This window comes from Aplysia californica, unplaced genomic scaffold, assembly GCF_000002075.1.
Source record: "Aplysia californica isolate F4 #8 unplaced genomic scaffold, AplCal3.0 scaffold00219, whole genome shotgun sequence".
In the NCBI taxonomy this organism is placed as follows: Eukaryota; Metazoa; Mollusca; class Gastropoda; order Aplysiida; family Aplysiidae; genus Aplysia; species Aplysia californica.
The window spans coordinates 177,687-185,077 of NW_004797489.1; the positions used below are offsets into that span (position 1 = coordinate 177,687).

The 7,391-nt window shown below is 38.6% G+C and overlaps 1 protein-coding gene across 1 annotated transcript in view; it reads left to right on the forward strand.

Annotated features, from left to right (window-relative positions):
• LOC101852856 (prostaglandin E2 receptor EP4 subtype-like) overlaps nucleotides 1-7,391 on the forward strand; it is a 14,719-nt gene that overhangs the window by 5,694 nt on the left and 1,634 nt on the right. The gene's annotated exons all lie outside the window — the stretch shown is intronic.

A 7,391-nucleotide genomic window follows, 5' to 3' on the forward strand; every position in this document is an offset into this window, starting at 1 on the left:
TTTCTTTTATTGACAATTAACAACAACGTGCGTGCAGACGTGAGCAAATTTCAAGCTAAGCCAGAGGCAATAAATAAACCGCCATCTTTGCGCTTGACCCGCCTCGAGTCGCACAGCCAGTCGCCTCTTTGTCTTTGTATTAATTTTCAATGCTGCGCTCTGCTATGCCCGCTCTGCTTGCAGTGTGACCAGAGCCTCAGTTGCGAGCGCCGTAAAACCTCTGCAAAAAGAAAAAAAAATAACAACTGACTTTCAGTTCCCCAGCACCAGAGCTGCCGCCCGTGTTCTGACTAGGCGAGGTATGGGACACTATAGTATGAATAACTGCCTTATTTATATGTGTCACGACGCGGTGAAATCATGCGCTCGTCAATTTTTGGGCACATGAGTTGTTGGAAGTATCGTAAAGTTTGTTCATTTGTCTTGCAATTGGTGAAATGAACACTCATCTATAGAGATCTTGAAGAGAAGTCGAGATATTTGTGACTGAAGGAGGGAGGAGTAAGCCGATATGAAAGATAGAATTAGTAAGAAAATGGCCGCCAGAGTTAGGTGATTTCCAAAGGTTGAGAGTCCTTGGAAACTGGAAATTTACATTTTTTGGTGCCTTAAATGAACTTTTTTCTGTAACATCCTCACAGAAATATAGGACAAGGTTAAAAGGTGCCCACAGGAACTCAACAATTAAAATAGCTCTCAGCAAAGAATTGTTGCTGAATATTACTAAGTTGAGGTTCCAATTAGAATCTACTTTTTTTTGGTAATAGGTAAAATAACCCAGGGTCCAGTTTTTCTGCAAAATTTGACATGTTTTGAAAAGGGCATAAAAGGTGCTGTGGCAAAAAAAGTATTTCGAAAAAATTGCCAAACACCCAGAAAAATGCCGGCTTCTTTGATTTCGCCATTTTGACGAGCGCCTGATTTCACCACGCTGCCTCACATATATATAAAACTTCTCCAAACTGTATCGGCTGTTTCCCTATGCCATAGCATATTTTCATTTCGGTTTGAGTCTTAGTTGTCATTAACTACTCTCTCAATCCACTTTTTCCTGGGTTTTCCTCTCGCTCTCTAGCAAGGTAGTCTTATTTTGTATGCAGTGCGGGCTTAGCTTTAGTAAACGTTTTATGGTACTTGCAATACAATTAGTTCATTCTATAAATACTAAAGATTTCTATTTAGTTTTAGAAAGAGTTTTACGGCACTGGCAACACTATAAGGTCACACAAGTGCCGAAGATTAAAGGTATTACAAGAGAATAACAAACATTAAAAAGAAGGAGGAGAGGAAAGGAAGATAGATATTTGATAGGAAAGAAAGCACACCACACCAGAGCAGCGCTCGCCTGGAGACTTCAAACTACACTGGTTGTAGGCTGTTAGGGCAGATTGGTTGACACACCAGTGAGTCAGACGTCCAGACCGTTTCGTCTGTGTCAGATGCTAGCTTTGTACCCGCCAAGTAAAGTTGAAACACTTCCTTTTTGTCTCAAAGTATGTTATTATTCATAACCGTACTTACATTTTGTGATACTACGTCAGGCATCGTGGTGAAATCAGGCGTCCGTCATAATAATAAAATTGAAGATACACGCATTTTCCCGCCGGTTTGGCAATTTTTATCAACTTTTGGCTGAAAATAGAAAACGTTAGCATTCTTTGAAATATTATTATAATTGTCGCTAGTAGCACCTTTAACGAAATCAGAACATAACATTTTTCTTTTTGCTCAAGCAATTAATTGTATATTTTGTGCTAGCTCCTTCTAAAAATTTATACCTACACCATCTCCCTCCAAATAAAGTGGAATCTGCTCAAATGACAACCTGTTCCAGACAATCACCAGTACAAAGGACACTTTTCCGTTCCCTCCTTGCATTTTAATCCTATCCCTACGTCGTGTTTTACTACCGTATCCATACGATGTGGGGAACTCTGTGCCACCACTTTCGAAAGAGGAAATTTACTCGTTAATCCGATCCGTTGGAGCAGTCTGTCAAAATGCTTTTTTGAGAAATATTAAAAGTTTCTAAGAGATCTTCGTACTAGAAGTATTCTAAAATGTGAAGAATACAACCCCGGGGGTACAAAGTGACCCCAGGGCGTACGGAGAGGGTTAACAAAGCTATTATGGCACTGTCTAAGAGGCCTTTACTCTACTTCACTTTATCCGTCCTCTTGTACCTCTGGGGCGTCGAGGAGAAAAAGAACTTCCTGTCTCTAGTAATTTTGATGACCTGGCTGGGTGGGATATTGAATGTTCATAGGGAGGTTATGCTTCACACCCTGGATCCAGGTCTTTTTTGTTCTTCCTCTTGCTTTGTACCCTGATACTTTCCTGTAGTAGGCTTTGCTGGCAAGCTGGTGAGGTGCCATACGTGTGAGATGTCCAAACCACCTGATTGTTTGCCTCTGAATGTAGTAGAGGACAGGTGTTGTTCCCACCATTTCTCTGATCTTGTTTTTTCTGACCTTGTCCCTTCTGCTTTTGTTGACGGCTCTCCTTAGACATCTCATCTCGCAGGTGGTTATCTTACGTTCCAGACTTCTGGTCAGCGTCCATGTCTGGCACTGGTGGGTCAAGATGGGGATGAAGATAGAGTTAATGAGCTTGGCTTTGGTCAAAATGGGTAAGTCTAAGAGGACCACCTGTCTAAAGTCAACTCTTTTCTCCAAAATAATGGTTGATCGTCGTTGACAGGTTCGAAATTAAGTGGGTTTTAAAAAAAAATCACAGCCTCGTTTGATATGAGAACCAGGATCAACCTTACAACAACCCAGAGTGATACCAACTTGGCTGACAGTGTGGCTAGGTAGATTGAACAGTGGGGGAAAAAAAACCTGACTGTAGCGTTATCTTATGCTAGCGAGTGTTATCCTAAAAATGCGTCTAGTGTGACTGTGTCTTTTATCTTTCGCCTAAACGAACGTCAGTCTCCTGTATCAGATTTACTTTTCATTTTTTTCTTCTTATTTTGTATAATATGTTCAGGCCAATATTTCATTATCCAAAAACAAGTTAAAAACAAAAAACAAAACGTTTGCGAGTGTTTGGGTTCAAACTAATTTTCTCCATCCGTCTGACTCCTCTGTTGTAATTTCTGATTTCTTTCCCTTTGTGTCATCTGGTACACTTCACTTCTCCGCACGTTCCCAGTTTTCCTAAGGCAATGATCGTTATTTGGAATGACTGCTGCTGTTTGCGCGTATACATCTTAAATACACTCTCTAACACATAACCGCCCCCCCCCAAGAAAGCTATTATTTAATCTTAGACAATCTTACGGAGCAACCTAGAAGTTTAATGACATAAAGGGCGTGTATTTGAGTGCGGGCCCCCCCGGGGAAGGGGGAAAAATCGGGGCCCGGACGGGGGGGAAAAAAAGGGCCCCCCCCAAATTTTTGTGGAGTTATTTGTATCATCTGAGAGCTTATTTATTTGCCCTGCTTTCTAAGACCCCCCCCCCCCCCCATCCATTTATCTTGAATAGAAGTCGAAATATTTGCGATTGAAGGAGGAAAGGGTGGTATGGTATCAGAGGTAAAAATAATGAGAAAATGGCTGCCAACGTTTGGTAATTGTATAGGATCTTGAGAGTCTTTGAAAAAGAAAAATGTACTTATTTTGTGCCCTTAATCAACATTTTTCAGTACAATGCACACGGAAATGCGTTTTTATATGGACGTAATGGCGCTGGGCCAACAAAAAAAATAACAACGAAAAAAACCCAACTACAAACAACAACAACAAGAATTTGATAAAAATGCCAAACTGAAGGAAAATGCCTGTTTCTTTGATTTCATTATTTTGACGAGCCCCTGATTTCACCCTGATGCCTCCCATATAAATATTATAGCTATTTCAATATCTTCATGGATTCTCCTTGTGGGGGTAGTGTTTGAAAATTGTTGTTCTACAATCAAAACCAACAAATTGTTCTAATCGTTTCAACAAGAAGCCATGTTCTGTTTTAAGAGCAGGCGCTTGCTTATTATGTGATTTTATTCTCTATTTTCTTTTTTGAAAGCGTTGTCAGTAAACGGGAATGCTATAACAGTTTATCTTTTCACAGCTTAAGTCAAGTTGAATGTCATCTTAGCTTCGATTAAGATATTTTGCGAGTACATATTGCCATCTACTTTTTAAAAAAAGAACTACATAGTGAGAACATATCAAAATAGAACTAAGAATCTGAGAGCGAGTTTCAAAAACATAGGTGTAAACACTATTTGTATTCTCACACTCGTAAATCAATTAGGTCAACGCAGAGACACTATTTGTATTCTCACACTCATAAATCAATTAGGACAACGCGGAGGAGTTGTTTCTTCCTACCTCTGGTTTATTTGTACGCTAGGAATATTTTTATATATACATGTGGCAGAATAGGTACGTCTATCTGAGACATTTGGAGGCTGAGTCTGGGAATGGGATAATAATGATAAGGATAACGATATTGATAATGATAGTGATAAATAATAATAATAATAATAATAATAATAATAATAATAATAATAATAATAATAATAATAATAATATTAATAATAATAATAATAATAATAATAAAAAAAATAAAAATTGCGTTTATAGAGCGCATATTAATGTTCTACGACATGTTATATGCGATTTGCAACTAATATTATACAAGCAAGCCTGAGACACGACTCAGAAACATTCTCGGCTTCCCGGGTAGCATACATACAGTGCAAGTTGCGGATTACATACTATTTACGCTAATACACTAACGAACCGACACGATCTTTCGTTGTCTATAACTGAGTGATCCTGAGTTTTAAAGAAGGAGTTTTGTAATCTGTTCTCTTCAAACTATCTTATATAATATAACTCGACTTTCGATCGGTCGTTAGTAAAAATGTTTTTTTTTAAAGTCATTCGTTCAAAAAAATGAGCAATGTAAAATTTTTTAACGCGTTTTATTTTCTGAATTTCATCAAACAAAATCTGATATTCGCAACTGTTGCTTACATTTGTTGTTTCAAAACTGACATCTATCCTCGTCACATATACAACAAATTCATTTGTACATTGGCACTTAATTTAATCTCAGTCGGCTGTCTGTTCTTTTCGATATTACAGCACGTTTCTTATAAATACCTTCTTAGCACAAAACCTTTTTCTGAGCGATAACCATTCTGTTCATGCGGAGAGAGAGAGACGGAGAGAGAGAGAGAGAGAGAGAGAGAGAGAGAGAGAGAGATAGAGAGAGAAAGAGAGAAAGAGAGAAAGAGAGAAAGAGAGAGAGAGAGAAAGAGAGAGAGAGAGAGAGAGAGAGAGAGAGAGAGAGAGAGAGAGAGAGAGAGAGAATGCTTCACGGAGCAGGTTGTCCCAGCACATGAGACATGTATTTACTAATGTGACACTAATGTCCTGTCTTGTTGAGCGTGTGCGTGAGTGCACGTAACCTTTGTAAGTACTACAGCCATAGTTAACGACCAAGACAAATCTCTCACTGCTAGGTGACAGTATAATAATTAATTTCTCTAAACTCTTCAAGGAAGTAGCCGACGCATTGATACAACACCGACCGGCAGCAGAACAGAGGCAACGTTGGGGCACATTCTGAACCATCATGCTACACAAAAAACAGAAACACACATTTTGATATTTCATAGCATGAGTTTTGTTGCCTGTCTTGTGTAAGATAATAAATTAATTTTGTTTTATAGACGAAATTAGAATCTTTCTCTGTAAACTCTGGACATAGTAGACTCACAATGATAATACCCGATCAGTAGCAGTACAAATATAATGTTGCGGCATATTCTGGGCGATCATAATACTTAAAAATAAAATTCGGAAGCACGAATTGGCTTATTTCATTTGTTGATAGTTCGAAATGTGCCAACAACATTGCCATTGGTCTGGCGTCGTTCATTTTGTTGCATGCCTTTTGAAAATTTCAAATAAGCACGCAGAATTGAAACAAAAAATCTGTGTGGATAACGAAACCATGCTTCTTTTTAAAAATGCCTCAAAGCTGTGCGTTGTCGACTGACCAGAACACACATAATTATACAAAAAACAAGTAAACTTTTCAGCATTTCTTAGTCTGTTGTGACCCACTATTTCCGTGGTGCCTTGATAGTCGAAGCAGACTTTGTGCTGTTGAAGCTAGAGAGGTGAGAAGAGTAAGTCTGATTCCCTCTAAGGAATTTTCTGTTGACATCTCCCCCTTGGTGCTCTTACAACCTTATACAGTTGTGAGCCCCATAAAACCTCTACTAAAACAGTTTGTGGGAGCTCCGAAGTCATCGTACATCCTCCTTATCTTTGTGTATTTAGTGACATAATCAATTGGTGTAACATACAGTTTCAACTTGTATTGGCGGTCATCGGGCAACGAAAATGGAGCAGATTCCTTTTAAGCAGTTAAACTTCTCATTTGAAGAAAATCTGGCAGTTTCCCCGCCAATGATCACAGCTGATCTGCACTGGCTTTGCTACGTACCTTACAGTATGACGTACCTCATGTGCCTGATTGGACTCGGCTTCAACGCCGTCAATGTGTGTGTATTCATCCGCCAAGGTTTCGGGGATACGATCAACATTTCCTTGATGGGCCTAACCATCTCCGACCTACTCATGCTCACGTCGTTGCTAGGATACCGCTTGGCGTCTTTGGTGAAGGAAGCGTTGGAATTTCTAGAGCCAACGGAAACACTGCATCTAGGTCATTTTTAAATTGTTGTATCGTTTGCTGGTTTTGTCTTACTTTAAAGGGACCCGTGTATGCAAATATTTGTGTGTGCGCCTAGAGAAAGGTACCAAAAAGTCGCCCCCGACCGTTTCGAGCTACAGGCTGATAATGACACAAATTGTTTTTTTTGACCAAAATGTGTTTCCATAAAAAAAATGATAGATCTGACAATTTTTTTTTAAAATGCGCTCAAAGAGTTTTCATTGCTTTAACTTCTAAATATTCTGTTTTTAATTATTTTGAGGGTTGGGTACAACAAAAACAAATGATGAAAACTGCTGTTAAAAGGTGTCAAAATATATTCTTGAAGCACGCTTTCTCTTCCCTGCTATGTTTTACCATTGAATTCCATTCATGATATTGATGTCAACTGAATGCAACTGGGAAATGAATTTTCAATAAATAAATACATTTTAAAAATCGTTTTTCGAAAGTTTGTGTGTTCTCACGTTTATCAAACTAAAAAGCTCATTTTCTCAAAATTTTGTTTTTATATCCTACCTCGCTAAATGTGCAATATCTAAAAAACTACTCGATATATCTAAAAAATTCGAAGACCCCTGTCCTCAGCATTAAATTGTCTATAAGGTACATCCCTTAACTCAAAATGGTCAAAATCCGACTTTTGGTACCTTTCTTTAGGCACACACACACACACACACACACACACACA